The 24,274-nt window shown below is 46.8% G+C and overlaps 1 protein-coding gene and 1 non-coding gene across 5 annotated transcripts in view; one reads left to right on the top strand and one right to left on the bottom strand.

The window, feature by feature from the left end:
- diaph2 (diaphanous-related formin 2) overlaps nt 1–24,274 on the top strand; it is a 983,399-nt gene that overhangs the window by 356,294 nt on the left and 602,831 nt on the right. The window lies entirely within an intron of this gene.
- Nucleotides 7,434–7,522, bottom strand: trnar-ucu (transfer RNA arginine (anticodon UCU)). The gene is given in 2 exon segments: nt 7,434–7,469; nt 7,486–7,522. It is a non-coding gene; the product is annotated as a tRNA-Arg (tRNA).

The following is a 24,274-nucleotide window of genomic DNA, read 5'->3' as shown; positions in this document are numbered from 1 at the left end:
CTGACCAAGACCTTCTGAAGGGCAACTGGGGATGGGTAATAAATGCTAGCCGAGCCAGCCATGTCATATCCCATAAATGAATTTTTTTAAAAAACATGATGTGGGCTTTGCTGGCTAGGCCAGCATTTATTGCCCATCCCAATTGCCCTTGAGAGGGTGGTGGTGGTGAACCACTGAAGCCCATGTGCTATAGGTACACACAAACTGCTGGTAGGAGAGGTTAACAGCATTAGATACTAAGAATTACTCAAAACTTAACAGCATTAGGTAGCCAGTCTTTTGGATAGATCAATGTCGCAATGCATGTTTTTAGAGCTTGAAAGACAAAGTCTGCCAGCAATGTGGCTGAGTGTATCTCTTCCCTTCTCTGGGGCAGAGTTTGAGTGCTGAGTCCCTTTGGAGGCAATGTTCTGCTTGAAACTTCAGTTCAGATTGAGCCCACTTTCATTCATGTGTTGATATCTTGGAACTCTTTTATCGGTTACCTCTGTAGGGCAGCACGGTAGCACAGTGGTTAGCACTGTCGCTTCACAGTTCCAGGGTCCCAAGTTCGATTCCGGTTTGGGTCACTGTCTGTGCGGAGTCTGCACGTTCTCCCCGTGTCTGCGTGGGTTTTCTCCGGGTGCTCCAGTTTTCTCCCACAGCCCAAAGATGAGCAGGTTAGGTGGATTGGCCATGCTAAATTGCCCTTACATGGGGTTACTGGGTTATGGGGATAGGGTGGGCGTGTGGACTTTTGGCGTGCTCTTTCTAAGGGCCAGTGCAGACTCGATACGCTGAATGGCCTCCTCCTGCACTGTAAATTCTATGAGTCTATGATTCTATGTTGATCTCAAACTTCATTTGAAGCCTACTTGTGACAATAAGCGATTTTCATTTCATTTCATTTCACATGCACGATTGAGTGACTTAGCTATGCCTATAACTGACTACCATAGATATACATTTTAAATCACAGAACCTATGCAGGAAATGTTTGTAGCTCCTTGGAGTGGGGTTTAGAGCAGAGGGATCGGGAAAATGTTCAAAGAGAAGCATTCGGCTGGCTTCCCAACGTTCTTCTGTCTCCCGCTGTTTTTCCCAGGGGGTTGTCTGTATGCCCGGTAGGCAATCTGCCTAGCAGCAGGAAGCCAATTAATACCACTATGGCACCAATTATCTGGCATTTTCCTCGGGCATTGGCAGTTTGCCGGAGGCGCATGAGACTCCCACTGTGTCTACAGCTTGTCTCCTTGCAGGAGGTTGGGACACCATTTAAATGAGCATAAAAGGTTTTATTCAGCTCATCTTCAGGCAAGTTATTTCAAGTGGAATGCCAGTCGATGGATCCACCTGCTGGTTCAAGTGAAAGGGTTTCTCTGCTGGTTTTCCAGCATTAGTAGCATGCCTCAATCTTGTGGTGCCTTGTCCTTGCCCTGAGGAGCGCACACCATTCATATTGGGGTTGCTGGCCATCCTTCCCTTCTGCTGTTCTGATTGACTCTCCCATGCCCAGTACCCACACATTGTCCCTAATTGGATGGTGTTCCTAGAGGCAATTACTTAAGTGACTGCCTGCAGGAAGATCACAACCAATGTCCTACTATTAGTTCTTCCGGGTTTCCAACAAGGAATACAGACTCACAGCGGGATTGGTCGACTAGCGGGAAAAGGTAAGGACACTTTGGGCGGGATTCTCCACTCCCACGCCGAAGTGGCCGCGCCATCGTGAACGCTGTCGAGGTTCACGACGGCGCGGAACGGCCCCGGTCCCGACCGATTCAGGCCCTGACAATGGGCCAGTATCGGGGCCGCGTCATCTACACGCGCCAGGCCTTGTCGCCCGCGTAAAAGCGGCGCCGCATAGATGACGCGTCCGGCACTGCATAACGGACGTCATCCGCGCATGCGTGGGTTGGCCGGCACCAACCCGCGCATGCGTGGTTGCCGTCCTCTCTAAGTCCGCCCCGCAAGAAGATGGGGGACGGATCTTGCGGGGCCGCGGAAGGAAGGAGGTCCTCCTTCAGAAAGGACGGCCCGACGATCGGTGGGCACCGATCGCGGGCTACCCCACATTCCAGGTGAAGCCCGGTGCAGAATCCCCCCTCGCCCCCCCCACAGGTCACCCCCCCCAGCATTCACGCACCGCCCACGACTGCAGCGACCAGATGTGGACGGCGCAGGGGGGAACCCGCCATTTTGGCCTGGCCGCTCGGCCCATCCGGGCCTCAGAATAGCGGGGGTGCTGGAGAATCGCCATTTTCGGTATCTCCGGCGATTCTCCGGCGTGCGGCCCGTGAAACTCGACCGGGCCGTTCCCACCGCTTGGGAGAATCGGGAGGGCGTCGGACCGGCGTCCCCGGAAATTTTGGCGGCCCAGGCGTTTCTCCCAACCGGCATGGGAGTGGAGAATTTTTTTGTGTTTTGCAGAGTAGCTTGTATTTGTAGAAGTATCTTCACACACCTACTAGGTATAGACTATCTACACAAGAAGACAGAGAATCTTCTAGCTACAAAGAGCAGCTAAAGCATGAATGAGATAGAGAAAGAATGTGACTCTAAAATTAACTGGAGGAGTCCATGTGTCCTATTTTTATGTGTGTAATTCAAAAGAAGCGTTTTGCATGTAACTGACCAATTTGAATGCATGTATGTTATGAAGTTTTCTAACTGAATGAAACATCCACCGCACAAGAATTCGGGCACGGCACGCCGTCGTGATACTCCGTTTCACCGGCTGGTCAATGGGGTTTCCCATTATGGGGCAGCCCCATGCCATCAGGAAGCCCCTGGGTTGCCGACAAAACGGAGAATCCTGACGGCAGAGAACTCAGCTCAGGATTTCTCAGACTTCAAATTCCTCTTACCTAACCATTTTCTATTTCTCAAGGGTCTCACAAAAATGTTTTGGAATGTGGCATCTTTCTGCAGATGTTCTTTCCTGGCTGAGTGTATCTTCTAAATGTCTTTCTAACACTGATCAGGAATATCTTGTCTGAACGAACCCTTACCGATTTTAGCGTGGAAAACTTAAATGATTGATTAGTGGCAAGAACCTTTTATTCATTAAAAGCCTCACTATTTGATCAGCTATATTTTCACAGTAATTTCCAACATTTAGTTCCACTGCTGTCTCCATCTTATGTTGATATTTTAAGCTAAAACTGAATTTGGACCCACTGTGTAGGCAATTTGTCGGCTAATTTTTCAAAAACTCCATGTCTGTACTCTTCATTCAACTTCTGTCCTGCAGGTTGGGACAATTTTCTTTCCTTCGTGAAAGATGTAATGTAAAAGCAGGTTTGTGTGTAGTTGAATTTGAATAATCCCTTCACTGACTCATGGGAGCAAACTTGGGGGAAAAAAATATCATGTTGTCTTTTGACTGCTGCCTTGTAATCCTGGGACTGTTTTAGATAATTTCCAGACAGCTGCTTGGACTTGCAAAACATTGAACCGAGTGGTGAAATACCCATGAAAGCTATTTGAAATAGAGAGCTAAGTGAAATAAGCACGCTAAAAGGAATTGTCTGATACAAAAGTTGCATATACATGTTAATTTGTTGTGTTTATATCTCCAAATCAAATGGGCCGGAACTTCATTATATTTGGCATTACATGGATTATGCGAGTTTCAATCTAAATGTTTAGTTTTTACTTCACGTTTCTGTTCAGATGGATTGTATTTTAAAATTGGGTGCTATATTTTGTGTTTCAGTTAATTGCATTGCATTTTAAAAAATAAATTTAGAGTACCCAATTCATTTTTTCCAATTAAAGGGCAATTTAGCATGGCCAATCCACCTAGCCTGCACATCTTTGGGCATTGGGGGCAAAACCCACGCAAACACGGGGAGAATGTACAAACTCGACACAGACAGTGACCCAGGGCCGAGATCGAACCTGGGACCTCCGTGCCGTGAGGCAGCAATGCCACCGTACTGCTCCAATTGCATTGAATTTTGCTGGTTTCTAGGAGAAAGCAGCTCCTTAATGTAGAACCATATAACCATGGAAAAATTGTTGTGCAGAAAGAGGCCATTCCGCTGTCGTGTCTGCACTGGCCAAAAAAGAGAAAAAAGACACTAGCCGCTCATTTTAATCCCATTTTCCAGCAGCTGACCTGTAGCCTTGTAGGTTGCAGCACTTCAGATGCAGATCCATGTGCTATTTAAATCTTCCATGTGCTATTTAAATCAGATGAGTATTTCAATTTCAACCACCAATTTAGGGAGTGAATACGAGATGCCCACCAACCTCTAGGTGAAAATGTTTTCCCTTGTGTCTCCTCTAATCCTTCTACTTGTCACCTTAAATCTTTAAATCTATGCCTCCTGGCAATTGACCCTCACCTTGGGGACTACCCACCTAGGTCCTTCAGAATTTTGTACACGTCAATATGTCCCCCTTAGAACACAGGAGACTAAGGAAAACTAGGGGAGGTATTGCAGCTGGACTAATAATCCAGGGGCCTAGGGTAATGCTCTTGGGACCCAGGTTCAAATCCCACCATGGCAGATGGTGAAATTTGAATTCGGTAAAAATCTGAAATTAAAAATCTAATGATGACCATGATACCATTGTCGATTGTCGTAAATGGTTCACTGCTGTCCTTTAGGAAAGGAAAGCTGTCACCCTTACATGGTCTGGCTTATATATGACTCCAGATCCGGAATGGGCAATAAGTGCTGGCCTAGCCAGCAATGCCCACATCCCGTTAACAAATGTTTAAAAATCCTAGCATATCCAATCTCTCCTCATAGCTTCAATTTTCCAGCCCTGGCAACATATTAGAGCAATTGCATTCTTCCCGTACTGTGTGACCAGCACTGTACGCAAAGTTCCAGTTGTGGTCTAACCACGTTTTTATACAGTTCCAATATTCTATCCCTGGTTTTGTATTGGATACCTCCCTTGCCCAATAAAGGAAAGCATTCCAACTTATTCACATTTCCTGCCACCTTCAAGGACCCGTGGACATGCACTCCGCCTCTCACTTCCTCAAACCCTCTCAATATCTTCCTGTTTATTGAGTATCTGCTTTGTTTGCCTCCCCAAATGCATTGCCTCACTTTTCCAGATTGAATTCTATTTGCTACTTTCCGGCCCATTCAACCAAACCATTGATATCATTTGGAGTCAACAGATAAATTCTTCACCACATGGCAGATTTTTGTGTCATCTGCAAATTTCCCAATCTTGCCTTCCTCATTTTAGTGAAAATCATTAATATATATTGCAAACAGCAAAGGCCCCAAGACTGAGCCCTGTGGACCACCACTGGAAACCGTTTTCCATTCGCAAAAACATCCATTGACCGTTAACCTTTGTTTCCTGTCAAGAAGCCAAGTATGGATCCAACCTATCACCTTCCCCTATAGCCCTTGAGATCTCACTTTTCTGACCAGTCTGCCATGTGGATTCAGATGGATTTTAAAATAATGCCCTCTATTAAAGTGTTTATTTTTCTCATTCTAGAAGTGATGGCATTAAAATATTTCTTTGTTGCCACTAAAAGTTTGACAAAGCCAACTTGGTAACTGCGATGAAAAGTACATTTTAAAAACCTGTTTGACATCAGATTTACATGGATATCTGTGGAATTATGAATCTATGGTAGTGATTATAAAGCAGTAATATTATCAAGACGTTATGATAAATTCACTTTTTAAAACAAAATCAAAATATAGTTTCAGATTGAAAAAAAAATCCTTCATTTCTTTGGATCTTTGAATTAATTTTGTTTCCATTCTGGCATCCAGCTGTGTGTTGCACAGATTAAATACTGTATACTAGCTTCAGGTGGCCTTTCTGCAAATCAATTTTAACTGTTCATCAGGCTCTGTTCAAATAAATATTTATGGTGTCTATCCTAAATTTCATCTTAATCATAGACCTTTGTTCTTTTATTCTACTCTCGTGGGGTAACTGAAAATGCTGTTTTGGTTTACTGTCTCTGTTTTGTTAAATACGTTTCTTCATTCCTACAGGCTTCCTTCTGAGACTTTTCTTTCTCAATGCTGCTGAGTACCACCTTACAAATGATTATTCATTGCTATTGTTCCCGTATCGGCCTCCCCGAACAGGCGCCGGAATGTGGCGACTAGGGGCTTTTCACAGTAACTTCATTGAAGCCTATTTGTGACAATAAGGGATCAACTTCATTTTACTTAATTGTTGTTGCCCCAGTGCCTGGTAGCTCACTACTATTGTGCCCAGAACTGAAAATAGTGCTCCAGGTGTGGTCTAGACATGGAAATGAATAGCTTCAATCTTGCCTCCTGAGGATTTGAATTCTACTTATTTGCTAATATGAGCCAGCATCTGAGGTGCTTCTGTTGCTGCCTTAGGCTGTTTACATGTGGTGACCAGGAATGAACCAATTTCTACAGGATTGTTTGAATTTTGAAGTAGTCTCATTTTATCCTTGCCAGAGAGAACCAACACATAATAAAACACAATACTACACTTGTTCAAAATCTGAAATATTAACAGTAAAAGCTGCTTTGTCCTGGATGGTGTTGAGCTTCTTGAGTGTTATTGGAGCTCCATTTATGCAGGGAGGTGGAGGGTAGTCCATTACAGTGCTGCCTTCTAACTTCTAGATGGTAAACAGACTTTTGGGAGTCGGGAGGTGAATTACTCACCAGAGAATTCCCAGATTTTGACCTGCTCTTGTAGCGCATATTATTTATATGGCTGGTGCAGTTCAGAGCAACCAGCATGTTGATAGTGAGGGATTCAGTGATGATAATGCCATTGGATTCTCTCTTGTTGGAGATGGCCATTGCCTAGCACTTGTACATACGAATGTTACTTATTTGCTAATATGAGCCAGCATCTTAGTTCGATCTGCTGCTGCCTCAGACTGTTTGGATGTAGTGACCTGGAGTGAACCAATTTCCTTAGCCAAACATGAATGTTGTCCAGGTCTTGCTGCGGATGGGCACGGACTGCATTAGTGTCTGAGGAGTTATGAATGGTGCTGAACATTGCGCAAACATCAACAAAGATACCCATTCTGACTTTGTAATGGAGGGAAGGTTATTGACGAAGCGACTGAGGACAATACTCTGGGGAAGGCCTGAATCGTTGATCTGGAACTGGGATGTTTGACCTCCAACAATCACAACCACCTTCCTTTGTGCCAGGTTTGATTTCAACCACTGGAGAGGTTCCCCCATGATTCCCATTGGCACCTATGATGCTGGGGAGCTCAGGAGGAGGCCGCAATGGATCATCCACTCATCACTTCTGATTGAAAGTGGTTGCAAATGCGTCATCTTTGTCTTTTGTAGTGTTGCGTTGCATTCCCCCATTGAAGATGGAGATATTTGTGCAGACACCTCCTCCAGTTAATTGTTTAATTGCACACCACCATTCAAGACTGGATGTGGCAGGACTGTAGAACTTTGATATGATCCGTCTGTTGGGGGATTGCTTCGCTATATTAACGACTCTGCCGGGACTCTAATCCGGAACCTTTGAATGTCTTGTAACACTAACTAGAAGTCCAATGCGCTATCCATTGCGCCACAGAGCCACCATTAGCTGTATTAACAATACGTCTACTAGGGTTAGGGTTAGTTTTGACATGCAAATAGCCCAAATTTGCAGCTTCACCAGTTTGATACCTCACCTTTAGGTATGCCTGGTGCTCCTCCTAGCATGCCCTCCTGCGCATATCTTTGAACCAGGTTTGATTGTCCTAGCTTCATATTAATGATAGAATACCAGGGGTGAGCATCCGGCATGCGGCCGATGCCATCTGAGACCTCAAAATTGTCGTGTTAGGACTCGATGGCATTCACAGCCTTTTTTTTTGTTTTACACGCTCATTCTCACACACACACTGTCTATCACACACACTTTTTCTCACACACACTCACAAACACACACTCATTCACACACTCTCTCACGCACTCTCTCACGCACACACTCTGGTGCACGCACTCTGGCGCATGCACTCTCTCGCATACACACACTTTCTTGTGCACACACTCACTTTCTCACGCACGCACACACTCGCGCACACTGTCTCTTGCACACGGCCTCTCTCTCGGCACTCTCTGTCGTGCCCTCTCTGTCGCGCCCTCTCTGTCACGCCTGCACATAGTCCAGGTGCACCACCAGGGTGACATGCTGGCACTGCCATGGTCCCAGGTGGCACCAGCAGTGCCAGGGCACCGCTATCCAAAGGGCATGCAGCTGGCGGCCTCCGATCCCCTTGGGGACCCCGATGAGACTGTCTGGTCCCCATTTGTGACTTGCTGATTGCTGGTACTTATCAAAATATCTGTTTGTTCAGCTGAGATTAGGGAAGCACCATGCCAGTTGGGAATTCAGGACTTTTACCCCAAACTTTCAATTGACCAGGTCCTTCCTCCATCACTTATTGTCTATCCAGTCACTATTCCCGTCGAGGCTGCCTGTGAGAAACTTGGTTCCCCTTCATAAATTGAGTGCTTGCAGCACATGATACTGGGACTGATCTCAGTAGAGAGTTGCCATCACAGTCTTGGACCATGTGATCTCTGCTAAAATTTGGGCACCCATGATTTCGAGAATGAGACATGGCAACTATACACCATCTACCCTAACCACTCAGTTTCAATAAGTGTCTCTACATGATCACGTAAAACCCCAATTAATGTGCCTCCAGCTGTTAATATCAAATGTTTGCATATGATGCAGGCATAATACAGCAGCTTGTATTTTGCCTTCAGCAAGTTTATTCTCCATACAGCTCAGCAGAGATGCAAACGTCTTATGGTTCCTCTCAAACTGTTCCAACTATTTTGTGACCATTTGTAATCTGTTGGAGATTGAGCCAATAACCACCGCCTGTCTTTAATAAGACAATTAGCTTAACAATGTACTTGCCAAAGCATGCCCTTGCTGATGGCAGGAGGTTGTATTTCTCGAAGCTTCTGATGTTTTGGCTGGAACACTGATTCCAGACCTGATGTTTTGCATGCTGGCTGCCTTTTTCGGACTTTGCAGCCTGGACTGAGGCAAGAGAGAACACGCCTGCTATCGGGTTGACGAAGAGGAAGAGGAGCTTGCTGCTGGAAGTTACTAACAGAGGAGAGAGAGAGAGGAGGGAGAGAGGAGAACCTGCCTGCTGCTGCCAGATACTGTGTATCTGCTTATGGCTGTCTTTTTGCTTGTTGGACTTGGAATGAAGCAAGGGTGGGGGTTTGGTTGACCTGCTGTCAGGCTGAAGGTGGAACACAACTCGCTCTTGTAGTCTTTGAACTGGATGGTGTCCGAAGACCGGGTGCAATTACTGTGGGAGCGGCAGGGTGGCGGCCCGATTGACTGTGTAACTCTTTGCACTGATGTTGTTTTTTGTCTCACTGCTGGGGATTTGTATGTTCGTTATTGTATTCTTGTTGTTTTTGTGCCTAGCGGCTGGGTGCTCATCAGTTGCGGGCCCTCGTGCTTCTGTGCTCATGGTGCTGGTGAGGGGGAGGGGTGTTCTCTCTCTCCCCGGCCTTACTCCGCTTGTCCTTTTCTGGTGAACTGTGTTGCTTGTGGGTGCCTTTCCACTGAGGTGGGGCTGTTCCGGGGGCCGGGGGGGTGGTGGGGGGTGGGTAGCAAGTGAGCACTGGTGGTTTGGCGTTTTTTGGATTGTTTTTATTTGTATTGTGTCTGCTCAGTGCTTTATTTGTGGTTACCCTTTATTTTGTCTTGATCTCTTGTGTAAAAGGAACTGTTTTATGCGTTGAACTGTGCCCCCTATTGGAAGGGGTCCTCTCTCTCTCTATCTTCCGCCGTGCCCCACATCAGTATGTCCTTTTCCGGTGGTCTGCACTGCTCGTTTGGGTACCTTTCCACTGATGAGGCTACCGTTGGTGTGTGTGTGTGTGTGTCGGGGGCGAAGGTGGGGGGGGGGGGGGGGGGGGGGCGGAGGCAGCGTGGCTGTGTGCGCTGGCTTGATAGTTGGTGCTTTTATTTTCTTGTTGATTGTTCATTGGTTTCTGGTTTTGGTACATTTGAATATTTTTGTGTACTGCTGGTTGTTTTGTATTCAACTGTGTCCTTTTGTATTCTGGAGTTGTTAATAAACCAAAACATCTGCACTTGCTGATGGCTGGAGGTTGTGTTTTTCTGAGCTCCTGCTATTTTGGCTGTAACACTGTTTCTGTACTGGGGCGGGAATTGCACCGGTCGGTGCCCCCCCCCCCCCCCCCCCCCCCCCCCCCCCCCCCCTGCCCCCGGCGATTCTCCGGCCCGCGATTGGGCCGAACACCCACTGCTGTAATGCCGGTCCCGCCGGCATGAATTAAACCACCTCCCTTACCGGCGGGACCAGGCGGCGTGAGCGAGCTCCGGAGTTCTGGGGGTGGGGGCGCGGGGCTATCTGGCCCCGGGGGGTGCCCCCAGGGTGGCCTGGCCCGCAATCGGGGCCCACCGATCCGAGGGTGGGCCTCCGCAATGGCCGACGCGGAGGTGACCCCGCCGTGCGCATGCGCGGGGATGACATCACCTGATGCTCCCGCGCATGCACGGACTTCCGCCGGCCGGCGGAGTCCCTTCGGCCCCGGCTGGCGTGGCACCAAAGGCCTTCCACGCCAGCCGGCAGGACGGCAACCAATCCGGCGCGGGCCTAGCCCCTAAAGGTGAGGGCTTGGCATCTAAAGATGCGGAGAAATCCACACCTTTGGGGCGGCCCGACGCCGGAGTGGTTCACGCCACTCCATCCCGCTGGGACCCCCCCGCCCCGCCGGGTAGGGGAGAATCCCGCCCCAAGTGTTTTGAATGCTGGCTGCCTTTTTTTGACTTTGCAGTTTGGACTGAGGCAAGGAAGAAGAAGCCTGCTCCTGGTTTGATGAAGGGGAAGAGGAGCTTGCTGCTTGAAGTTGCTAACAGGGGAGAGAGAGGAGAACCTGCCTGTTGCTGACACGCCTGGGGCTGTGTATCTTCTTATGACTGCCTTTTTGGTTCTTGGAATAGGAGTGATGCAAAGGGCGGATTTTGGTTGGCCCACTGCCGGCTGAAGAGGAGAACTCACTCTTGCAGTCTTAGAATTGCAATGATGTTGGGAGACCAGATGCGTGTACTATGGGAGAGGAAGGGCTGCCCCTTAATTCACCTTATTTCCCAGAACTAGATACAGCAATGATAAAAGCAAATTACTGCGGATGCTGGAATCTGAAACCAAAGAGAAAATGTTGGAAAATCTCAGCAGGTCTGGCAGCATCTATCGGGAGCTTTGACAAAGGGTCATCTGGACTCGGAACGTTAGCTCTTTTCTCGACCTACAGATGCTGGTAGCATTGTGGATAGCACAATTGCTTCACAGCTCCAGGGTGCCAGGTTCGATTCCGGCTTGGGTCACTGTCTGTGCGGAGTCTGCACATCCTCCCCGTGTGTGCGTGGGTTTCCTCCGGGTGCTCCGGTTTCCTGCCACAGTCCAAAGATGTACAGGTTAGGTGGATTGGCCATGATAAATTGCCCTTAGTGTCCAAAATTGCCCTTAGTGTTGGGTGGGGTTACTGGATTATGGGGATAGGGTGGAGGTGTTGCACTTGGGTAGGGTGCTCTTTCCAAGAGCCGGTGCAGACTCGATGGACCGAATGGCCTCCTTCTGCACTGTAAATTCTACGATCTATGCTGCTAGACCTGCTGAGGTTTTCCAGCATTTTCTCTTAGATACAGCAATATCTCCTTTCTCATTGGTTTGGAAACGTAATGATCAAGAAAAATTATCTGGTTACTGTTCAGGAACTCTTCCCTCCTCTCTACCCTGTACACTATTGCTATCCCAATTTCTTAGGATAATTAAGGTTAACAATTATATTCTATATTTCTTGTATCTCTGTAATTTTGCTACAGACTTCCTCAAATATTTCCCATTAGTTGGTGGCCTATTGATATAATTGCACCTCTGTTGTTTCTTAACTCTAACCAAATAGATTCTATCCTCGACTATTCCAGGCCATCCTCTTTCTCCAGCACTGTAATGTCTGTAATCAAGCCCTCCTCCTTCCTGTCCGTCCCTATTTTTCCTGAGCACCTTGTATCCAGAAATATGCCGTCCCCAGTCTTGCCTCTTTTTGAGCCCTTATCTGCAAAACATCAAATTCCCATGTAGCCATTTGTACCTGCAGCTCATTAATATTTTTATCGTGATCCATGCATTTACATGCACGCATTGTAAAGCTGAATTAGATTCCTATTAATGAGGCCCCTACCGAATACCATACCACTTTTACTCTTTGTTTCTCTCAATTGTATGTGCACTTTGTTTATCCATCCTAATGTTACTTCCTGCTTCCCACCCCCCTACCAAGTTAGATTAAAATCTTCCAAATAGCACTAGCAAACATCCCTGTGAGGTGCATCAGGTCCTGCCTCCCAAAATTAGTCCCAGTGTTCCAGGAATTTGAAGCTCTTTCTCATGTGACATCTCTCCAGTCACAGATCTGTAGATTACTAGCTTTGAGGCCCTGCTTGCTGGTCTCCTTCCCAGCTCCCTATAAAATCTGCCTGCATGACCTCATCCATCTTTCTACCCATTTTCTTGGTACTGCGATGGACCAGGGCTTCTGCCTGTTCACCCTTCAAAAGTGATTTATTTTCATGCCTTTTATTTCTTGGCTGACTATATGTGAGAATTCTCCAATGTGATGTGCGTGGTCATCTTGATGTCTTCCTAGCAGCTCTATTCTGCAAATTCCCATTGAACTACTCTACACTCTACTGTATAGAGAAATGTTGCAATGTTCTCATTGCAGACGTTTGTTATATCTCTTAAGTGAGGCTTTTTCTGAGGTCAGTGGTGAGTGGTTTTGCTGACCCACTGACCATGAAATCCAAGCTGTTTCTTTTTTAGGTCTTTGCCATAACTCTTTTCTTTAGCCAATGGCTGATGCTCCTTGCTTTTAAATAGTGGTCTCCATTCTAGATATTTAAAGATTAATTTAGTTAAGACCATAAAAAAATTCAAGATTTTGAGAATTGTCACAACTAAGGAAGTGATAGTACAATCATACACAATTGATACTGGTCATCTTTAGTTGCATTTGAGGACATTTATGAGTCTGACATTTCTACAGATTTGTTAAGAGAGACCTGACAGAAGTTATGCATCCACTATACTTGGAAAATAAACACTGCACTTTTCATGCGATGAAAAATGAATGTCAGTCTCAGAAAAATATCAGATCATTAGATATTTAGAAATGGTCCATTATTTTGCAATGCTTTCCATCTGAAAATCTGATTGCTTTAACTAGATTCCAGAAGATAGTTCAACACGCTTTCTTTTTTTATGACTTTTTAATCCTGTGTAGTGTTATTATTTTCAATGAGCATGTTGAATCAAGTAATACTTCATATTGCATTTTCTTTAGTTTATTATTTCAAATGTCAATAAAATCTTGGGACAATTTGCAACTGCACATTGTATTGCTGTTACAGATCAGATGAAATGTAATCCATCTATTTTTAAAAGTGCCGATAGTGAAGACTGTGATTGTACTGTAAACATAAAATTGCTATTTTCTTCATTGAGTTATGCTTGTATCTACTTCAGTTAACTGTGGCTGTTTCTAAGATCTACGCAAATGAATTTGAAATTTATGTTTTGAACTTGGGATCTGTGCAAAATTATCTACATTTCTCAGTAATCAGATTTCAGATTATTAGCACCTTCAAAGCAGTTTTTCATGTATACTTTGACTAATATCTTTTGCTCATTTGAATTTCATTCTTCGGTGAATGTGAAATCACAGCCGCCATTTGTGATGGCGAATTGTATGGAAATATTTGTTGCTGATAAATTTGTGAAGATGTGTTTTAATGCATATAAATAACATTAAGTTTCTTCTTCAAGTGTTGAATCTGCATGATTCATTTAAAACTGCTGAATACTTTTTGATTTCACTCTCGTGCCTAATTTTGAGATCATTGCTTCCTTTGGGACAACTCTGTATACTGTTATACTGAACTGGAACTAATGTACATCCTGGTACCTACTGATGTTGCTCGAACTGTTCAATTGAACACCTTTTTGAACAGCAGGAAATGATCTGTCCACTTTTCTTTTCTCTGTTGGTCCTTTCTGAGAACATTTCCATGGTACTTCCTAAGAAAATTTTCTGAAATCGCTTGATGTTTCCCCAAAAACTCTGGGAGATCGAGAATGCTACCTTTTTCACATCCTTGTCTCCTGCTTCATTGGGGTAAAATCTGTCACATCAATAGCAGTAACCATAAGGGGTATGATGGGGGTGGTAGTCATGTCAGTGGACTATTAATCCAGAGGCCCAGGCTAATGCTGGAGGGATGCAGGTTAATATCCTACATTGGTAGTTGTTGGAATTTAAATTTAATAAATCTGGAAAGGTATTATTTTTAAAAAAATTTAGAGTACCCAATTCATTTTTTCCAATTAAGGGGCAATTTAGCATGGCCAATCCACCTATCTGCACATCTTTGGGTTGTGGGAGTGAAACCCACACAAACACGGGGAGAACGTTCAAACACCACACGGACAGTGACTCAGAGCCGGGATGAACCTGGGACCGTGGCACCGTAAGGCAGCAGTGCTAACCACTGTGCCACCGTGCTGCCTTGGAAAGCTATTCTGAGTAATGCTGACCATGAAGCTATCATCAATTGTCATAAAAATCCATCCGGATCACTAATGATCTTTTAGGGAAGGAGATCTGCTGCCCTTGCGTGGTCTGCCCTAGCTTGGTCTGCCCTACATTTAATGCCAGATCCACGGCAATGCAGATGACTCTCAAGTTTCCTCTAAAATAGTCGAGCAAACCTTAGCAGAGGTCAATAATCAGGGTCTTAGATTTAAATGAATTAGCGAAGGATTATACCGGAGTTGAGAAATTACTCTATTTTTCAAACTACTACAGAAAAGCCATACCCAGATAGACTGCTGTTATTCAAGAAGGTGGCTCATCACATTAGGGAAGGGCCAAGAATACTGGCCATGCCAGTGATGCCCAATCCTATGACAGACTGGAAAAAGCTTTGCTGGCCACCTTTTTTTAAAAAAAAAAAATCTTAATTCAAATTTTCAACAGAAAAAAGAAACAAGAACATAAGAAGACAACACGCAAGAATTATACATAGAATTTCCCCAAACTACCATAACCCTCCATATAACAATAAAAAGACAAATAGGGAAACACCCCACCCCAACCCAAACGTCACACCAAAAGAACCCCCCCCCCTCGGGTAGCTGCTGCTGACCTCCTCCTAAAGCTCCACGAGAAAGTCTAGGAACGGTTGCCACCGCCTGAAGAACCCTTGCACAGAGCCTCGCAAGGCAAACTTTATCCACTCCAGTTTGATGAACCCTGCCATGTCATTAATCCAGGCTTCCACACTAGGGGGTTTCGCATCCTTCCACAGTAACAAAATGCTCCGCCGGGCTACCAGGGACGCAAAGGCCAGAATACCGGCCTCTTTCGCCTCCTGCGCTCCCGGCTCGTCCGATACCCCAAATAATGCTACTCCCCCAGCTCGGCTTGACCTGGGCGTTCACCACCTTGGACATAGTCCTCGCAAAGCCCCTCCAAAACCCATCCAGCGCCGGGCATGTCCAGAACATATGGGCGTGATTTTCTGGGCTCCCGGAGCACCTCACACATCTGTCCTCCACCCCAAAGAACCTACTCAACCTCTCCCCTGTCATATGCGCTCTGTGAACAACTTTAAACTGTATCAGGCTGAGCCTGGCACAAGAGGAGTAAGAATTAACCCTACCCAGGGCATCAGCCCACAGACCCTGATCTATCTCCTCCCCGAGCTCCTCCCATTTGCCCTTTAGCTCCTCCACCGAGGTCTCCTCCTCTTCTTGCAGCTCCTGGTAAATCGCCGAGACCTTGCCTTCTCCAACCCATACCATCGAGATCACCCTGTCCTGAATCCTGCGTGCTGGAAGCAGCGGGAATTCCCTCATCTGCCGCCTCACGAACGCCCTCACTTGCATGTACCTGAAAGCGTTTCCCGGGGGTAGCCCAAACTTCTCCTCCAGCGCCCCTAGGCTCGCAAACGTAGCTCTCCCCTGACCACCGCCTTCAACGCCTCCCAGACTACCCCCACCTGCACCTCCTCATTGGCCTCTAAGTATCTTTTGATGCACCCCCGAATCCGCCCGTACACCTCATCCGCCAACAGTCTCACATCGAGGCGCCACAGCAGGCGCTGGTCCCTCTCCTCCCCCAGCTCCAGCTCCACCCAATGCGGGGCATGATCTGAAATGGCTATGGCCGAATATTCCGTGCCCTCCACTCTTGGGATTAGCGCCCTACTCACGATGAAAAAAATCTATCTGGGAGTAGGCTTTATGGACGTGGGAAAAAAATGAAAATTCCCGGGCCACCGGCCTGGCAAACCTCCGTGGATCCACTCCCCCTATCTGGTCCATAAACCCCCTAAGCACCTTGGCCGCAGCCGGCCTCTTACCCGTCCTGGACCCATTATCAGGCTCCCTGCCTCCAAATCCGGAATCCGACCCAACATGCGCTTCATAAATCCAGCATCATCCCAATTCGGGGCATATATGTTCACCAATACCACCCGCAACCCCTGCAACCTCCCACTCACCATCACACACCGACCTCCGTTATCTGCCACAATGTTCAGCGCCTCAAACGACACTCGCTTCCCCCCCAGAATCGCCACCCCTCTATTCTTCACGTCCAACCCCGAGTGAAAGATCTGCCCGACCCATCCCTTTCTCAGCCTAATCTGATCTGCCACCTTCAACTGCGTCTCCTGGAGCATAACCACATCTGCCTTCAGTCCCTTTAGGTGCGCGAACACCCGGGCACCCTCCATTCCCCCAGGCGGTGGACCCCCGCCCTGACTCCCTCTCCTAGCTCCAGCTCCCCTTTGGCCAATGCAGCAACAACCCAGTTCTCCCCCCCCCCCCCCCACCCTCCCCCTCCTCCCCAGCTAGATCCTCCTATAGCCGTTTTGCTCCCCACATGGCACTCCCGTAAGTCAGCTGACTCCTGCTGACCCCGGCCTCTCCCGCCACTCCATTGACCCCCCCAGCGTGAGAATCCCTCCACCTCCTCCTGGCAATCAGTGTGTGCTCCTCTCCAGCACCCCCCACGCCCCCCCCCCCCCCCCCCCCCCGGCCCCCTCCCTTCCCCAGCACGGGAAAAAGCCTGCGCTTTCCATCCAAGCCAGCCCCGCCCCCTCTGGCGCAGCTCTTTTACTGCGGCCTTGTCTCAACTCCCCAGCCCCCGGGCCTCCAACCACACCCCCCCCTCCCCCTCCGCAGGCCCTGTCCTTCCAACACCGACGCCCACATCACACAGCCACCACATCGAACCATTTCGCCCAATCCCACCCAGCACCAAAGAAAACAGAACAGAGCATCCCCCAAAACACAGTAACCCCCCTAGGCACCCCCCCTCCCATCAAACCCCCAGTTCGAGTCCAACTTTTCAGTGTGGATAAAGGTCCACGCCTCCTCTGGCGTCTTGAAGTAGTGGTGCCGTTCCTGAAATGTGACCCACAATCGCGCTGGCTGCAGCATCCTGAACTGCACCCCGATGTAGAACCGCCTTAGCCCGGTTGAAGCTGGCCCTCTTCTCGGCCACCTCTGCGCTCCAGTCCTGGTATATTCGGATCTCTGTGTTCATCCACCTGCTGCTCCGCTCTTTTTTGGCCCATCTCAGGACACACTCGCTGTCCACAAAGCTTGGCGGCTCATTGGCCTTGGGCCTCCTCGCCAGGACTCAATGAGCCCCGTCCATCTCCAGGGGCCTCGAGAAAGCTCCCGCGCCCATCAGCGCGTCGAGCATCGTGACCACATACGCCTCGGCATCAGACCCCTCCACTCCCTCCGGGAGACCCAGAATCCGGAGATTCTTCCTCCTCGACCGATTCTCCTTGTCCTCAAATTTTTCTTGCCACTTGTGTAGCACCTCATGGGCCTCCACCTTCACCGCCAGGCCCAAGATCTCATCCTTGTTCTCTGAGGTTTTTTGCCGCACCTCCCGGATCGCCGCCCCTTGGGCCTTCTGGGTCTCCACCAACTTGTCGATCGACGCCTTCATCGGCTCTAGCAGTTCTGCCGTCAGATCCGCAAAGCAGCGTTTGAGGAACTCGAGTGGGCCTCGCAGCTCCAGCTGCCAATACGGGGCCCTGCACTTCCGGTCGGGGGTCCGCGCATGCGCACTGCGTCGGCTGACCCCCCCCCCGTGACATGGCTGACCCACACCGAAAACATAGGCCCCCTCCAGATCGCGCACGCCCATGGATCTGTGGCCCCCGATCGGTAGCCTGACCGTCCTGGAGGCCCCCCTCCCCGCCCCCTGTAAATGATCTCTTTCAATGGCCCCCGACCGGCGCTGATTCTCCCGGGACCGGAGAATTGGGGGGGGTGGCGTCAGACCTGATCTCGGGTTCGACGCCCATTCTCCGCCCCCGCGCCGATAATGATTTCGGCTCGGAGAATCCCGCCCATGGACTTTTGGTGGGGCCGCCAAATGTTCCGCAGCAGGATCTGTCATGGCCGATCCAGAATATCTCTGCCCTAATCACTGTCTTGAAAGACACCCTTTATTGTTGGCAAATTAGTTAACTGAACAGTAGTCTTGACATTTAACTTCAGAATTGTGTGCAGGAAACTGTTAGAGGAATCATTATTCTATTCTTTTAATTGGCCTTGTGCAATTTATAGTTTTTTCTCAAAATTTATAGGGCTGGGTTCTTCCTCCCCACCCGCCACAACGAAACAAAACGAAAATCGCTTATTGTCACAAGTAGGCTTCAAATGAAGTTACTGTGAAAAGCCCCTAGTCGCCATATTCCGGCGCCTGTTCGGGGAGGCTGGTACGGGAATTGAACCGTGCTGCTGGCCTGCCTTGGTCTGCTTTAAAAGCCAGCTATTTAGCCCAGTGTGCTAAGCCAGCCCCGCCACAAAACCAAGATCGCCACGGACGGGATGCGGACCATGTAAACATCCATAGACCTCGGGCGGGAATTTCTGGTTACCGTGTGGGCAGGGTCGGAGGATCCCGCCCATAGTGCAGTTAATTTAGCTGACTACAATTCAAGATGTTGCATTAAGCTTTGATCTTGAGGAATATGTGCCCTTGTGCAATGTTTCAAAAGTCTAGGGCCCCATAGTGGTAGCAGCAGTTTATTGACTGGGTCAGTTTGTATCCCAAGACACCAGGTATTGGCCCTGCTGCCAGAATGTTAATTGGTATTTGTTTTATTGCACTCATACCCTAAAATGAACACAAGGAGACTTCCAGTGGCGTCTGCGAGCAGAGCGGCCGCGTTCAGAAGAAGCTCCCGTTGGTCCGCGATATCGCGGTCTTTTTCGTGGGGTTCCCCGCAGATTGTTTTGAAGCAATCAACCTCTCTGGGTTGGCCCTGCCTCCCTCGCAGGATTGAAGGACTGATATGGTCATTGTAGCAAGGAGAATATAAAATATTGGACAGGATAAACAAGGTGAAGAGAGGAACTGGGTTCCAGCATCATTGAAAGTAGATAAATCTAAGTCCTGGTTATTGGCCTCTGCTAAGGGAGGCAAGTCCTTCCTATCCACTCTATCTAGGCCCCTTAATTAAATTAAATTCCTAAAAATACAATCCCAGTCTCTCTAATCTTTCTTCATAGCTAAAATTTGACCTGGATGATATTTATCTCAGGCTGTTAGCAAGCAAGGGAGGAAATAGTGTGACTATCATTTTCCATCCTCTCTTGCTCCAGGTGTGGTGGTCAGGACTGGATGGCTTCTGATATTGTATCATTGTTTAAAACGTGAGGTAGGGAGAGAGCAAAAAAAAATCACATGCTAGTCAACATAAACTCAGTGGCGGATAAATTATTAGAAAATTACCCATAATAATGGTAATTTAGAAAGATTAATTGAGGACAGTCAGATGAATGTCTGAATGGAAGACCAGCCTGCCAAATCCAAATTTTTGAGGAGGTAACAAGGAGAGTTAATGAGGGTAGCATGTTTGATGTACTCTGCATGGATTTTAAAAAGGCCCTTTTAAGTATCCAGATGGCAGACTGTCAGAAAAGTAAAGGCAAATGGGAAACTGGTAAATTTGACCCAAAATTGGCTGTGTGGCAGGAAGTAATGGGGAATGGTCATACTGTGTTTTTGTGACTGGAATTGGATTTCAATGTAGGAGGCATGATTAAGAAGTTAGCAGATGATTCATTTAGTTGATAGTGAAGAGGAAAGCTAAAGACCAGAGAACGGTATCAATGCATCAGTCAAGTGGGAGGAAACTAGAGAATGCAATTTAATCTGGAGAAATGTGAGAAAATGCATTTGGGGAGGGCAAGCAAGGCAAGGGCATGAACAATAAATAGTAGATTGGAAATGGGACTGTGAAGTATATGCCCACGGACCCTTGAAGGATAAAGTGGTTAAGAAATCAACATTAATATTTTCTCTCTTAGCCAAAACTATAGAAGATAAGAGCTGGAAGATTAAGCTAGAACTGTTCACAACACTAGTTAGGCCATAGATCGAGTACTGGATACAGTTTTTGTCAGTATAGTCAGCACGTTACAGGTAGGATATGTTTCACTAGAGTGGGGACTGAAAAATGTACGAGCACGTTGCCAGCAATGTTTAATTTCAGCTACGAAGAAAGATTAGAGGGACTGGGATTTTTTGGGGGGGCAGAAGAGGCTGAAGGGAAATTTAATTAAGATGTATAAAATTGAGGGGCCCAGATAGGAAGGACCTACTTCCCTCAGCAGATACCAATAACCAGGGTTTAGACTTTAAATAATTAACAGATGGATTACAGTGGGGTTGAGAAATTACTGTGTTTGTATGTATTAATACTGTAGTTAAACATCAACATTTGGACTCTTGTGTTCCATGTTTCACATTGTGCTAAATTGACTGAATGCTGCCAGATATCCAAAGTTATTCTTCAAAATTGCACTTCCAATTTGCTCTTCACAAAGTGGTTAGCACTGTTGCTTCACAGCGCCAGGGTCCTGGGTTTGATTTGCGGCTTGGGTGTCTGTGCGGAGTCTGCACATTCATCCGATGTCTGCATGGGTTTCCTTCGAGTGCTCCGGTTTCCTCCTGAAAGACGTGTTTGTTAGGTGAATTGGACATTCTGAATACTCCCTCGGTATACCCGAACAGGCGCCGGAGTGTGGCGATTCGGGGATTTTTACAGTACCTTCATTGCCTTGTTAATGTAAGCCTATAACGCCTAATAAAGATTGTCATTGTTGTGAATAGTTGGAAAATTAGTCCTCATCTCTGCAAATTGTGTGGATGTGTTCCATTTGGCAAAAATATATATTTTGTTCAGGAATAACTTTTAAATATGGATAGAAAAAATGAGAACACAACAGATTTTAGTTGACAACAAATACAAACACAACATGCACTTTGCAGTCAGATTGTAACTCCAGCCTCTGTCAAAATGTGCATTTGGGAAACATCAAAATATGTCAAAAAGGTATTGGTAAATTATTTTCCCAAACCACCTGAGGAGTTTAAAATTTGCTAATACGTCAAATGCTTTAAAGTTTCTTTAATATTTAAGATACAACCTAGAAGAGCCCTATAAATGACATAATTGTGCAATCAACCGTTACAAAAATTACAGTACATTGATGGGAGTGATTAGAATTCATATTTTTCACATTGCACATATAAAACAAAATGTGCGATGAAATAAACATGTTCTTTTGCTGCTTGGCTTTGTTCAGGAGATATGGTTCCTTCTATAAATGAAAGATGAACTACCAAAAGGTGAAATAAATATATGATTATTTTCATGCGAGCAACACTCAAAATATGGCTAGAGGGTATAATAATACATAATTTACCTGACAGGTAAAGGAGCTCTCTGATAAGGGCAAGAAATAGATTTCAAAAACTAAATCAATTGTTATGATCCCCATGGAGGAACCAGAAACCAAAATAACAAAATTTACTGAATGTCCCCCAGATGGAGAAATTATCAAGAAGATTCCACTTTTCCTAGCTTTTACTTGAGCATGAATCAGAACGAGTACAAATTACACATGAATACTCAGGCAAATAAAACGGTGAATTTCACTTTAAATAACCAAAACAACAAAGGTGCATCTGACAACCACAAGTATTTGCATTGGTCCCTTGTATAACTGAAAGTTAATGAGCAAAAGTTGCAATAAATTAGTGTTTTTCAACCATTTTTGTCCGGGACCCATTTTTACCAACCAGCCTTCCTTTTGGACCAATGCCGGCTGAACTTCGTGATCCACCATTTTCTCTTGCCTTTAATGCGAGAGGTGAGCCTGGGCTTATATTCTATAGTCTATAGTAGCAGTTTGAAAATGCCTGCAATAATTGTATGTATTTTTGTGCAAGCTACGCTCAAAAATGGGGCTTTCTGTGATATACGTTCTATCTCTATTTTCCCCCATGTCAGCATTTGTACTCTGATTGCTTTCACCTGCTTGTAGCTCTTCTTTTTGTCTGCCAGCCACACAGCCTCTGGTCTTCACTTCCTTCCTGTTGGCACTGCTTTCATGTCGAGGGTCGCCAGGTCACATGGACCAGTATTTTTTTTATTATCCAAGAAAATTACGATTGATACTTTTGTAATTGATGCAAACTCTTAAAGTCCCTTTCAAACATGCCGAGAAGCATGTATAGATGCTACACCCCTTTTGAATAAAATTACATGTTTTCCTCCCTGTACTCCTTCAGGTCAAGAGTCAGCACACAGTGCTTAGCTCACACTGATAAAATATGTAAGGGCCTTTTTAATACTGTGAACCAAAGATTTTCATGCCTCTTGAGGACTTTGGATATGCAGTATTTAATAATGAGTTACCGTAAAATAATTTATTCATAACATTTTTAATAACATTGTATATTGCCTTGTACATTATTCAAATTCTAGATAATTGCGATACTAAAAATGATCCATTGCAACAGTTTTTATCTATATGTTTAAATGACAAAAAATAGGAAATATAACCCACACATTTTTCATTGCGGTCACTCTGTGTGGTGAACCACGTTCCACTGTTACTCACTGTTGTATGTATATATATATATATATATATATATATTCACTGTTATTGTTTGTTCCATTGTTACTTACTGTTGTTGTTGCTTCTGTTGGCTCCGCCTGTGGCTCCGGCCCTCGGGCTTTGTATATAGTTGGCTGATCTGTGGCCCTGCCCCCAGTGAGGGATCAGCAGCAGGCAGGCGCACATCTCAGTGCATTAAAGCCACAATTTAGTTCTATAACTCGCTTTGTCTATTATTGATGGTCCACCAATTTAAGTATCACCCCCTGTTTAAAAAAAAAAAAAAGTCCAGCGGGGGTGAAGTGGACTCACAGATTGAGTTTGACAGGAGCTTTAACCTTCCGCCGTGATTGCCTCAGTCCCGGCTGTGGTGTAGGCACGGGTGTCGAGACTTTCGACTCCGGGAGCGTGTCGTCTTCTTCTTCATCCCGATGAGCCGACGGAGAGGGAGACGGTGCAGGGGCGGGGGTGGTGGTAATGGTCACTGGGGAGGCTGCCTGCGCCAAGTCCCTGAGGGAGACTGTGTCCTGCCGCCCGTCATGGTGTGCCACGTAGGCATACTGTGGGTTTCCATGGATGAGCAGAACCCTCTCGACCAGGAGATCTGACTTATGGTTCCCTGCATGCTTCCGGAGAAGGATGGGCCCTGGGACTGTCAGCCAGGATGGGAGCAAGACCCCTGAGGTGGACTTCCTAGGGAAGACAAACAAACGTTCGTGAGGGCTCTCGTTTGTGGCAATACACAGAAGCGACCGGATGGAGTGGAGCGCATCGGGAAGGACCACCTGCCAGCGGGAGACTGGTAGACTTCTAGACCGTAGGGCAAGAAGGACGGCCTTCCAGACCGTCGCGTTCCCTCTCTCCAGCTGTCCGTTTCTCCGGGGGTTGTAGCTAGACGTCCTACTTGAGGCGATGCCCTTGCTAAGCAGGAACTGATGCAGTTCATCACTCATAAAAGAGAATCCCCGATCACTATGGACATAGGTGGGGAAACCGAACAAGGTGAAGTGACTGTGCAGAGCCTTGATGACGGTGGCAGAGGTCATGTCAGGGCATGGGATGGCAAAGGGAAAACGGGAGTACTCGTCAACGATGTTGAGGAAGTACACGTTACGGTCAGTGGAGGGGAGGGGCCCTTTGAAATGGATACTGAGCCGTTCAAAGGGGCGGGAGGCCTTCACCAGGTGAGCTCTGTCTGGCCGATAGAAGTGCGGTTTGCACTCCGCGCAGACTTGGCAGTGCCTGGTCATGATCCTGACCTCCTTGGTGTGGAGT

Source organism: Scyliorhinus torazame, chromosome 5 (genome assembly GCF_047496885.1).
Source record: "Scyliorhinus torazame isolate Kashiwa2021f chromosome 5, sScyTor2.1, whole genome shotgun sequence".
NCBI classification, from domain to species: domain Eukaryota; kingdom Metazoa; phylum Chordata; class Chondrichthyes; order Carcharhiniformes; family Scyliorhinidae; genus Scyliorhinus; species Scyliorhinus torazame.
The sequence above is the reverse complement of the archived record's forward strand: the minus strand, read 5'-3'. Positions and strand labels throughout refer to the sequence as shown.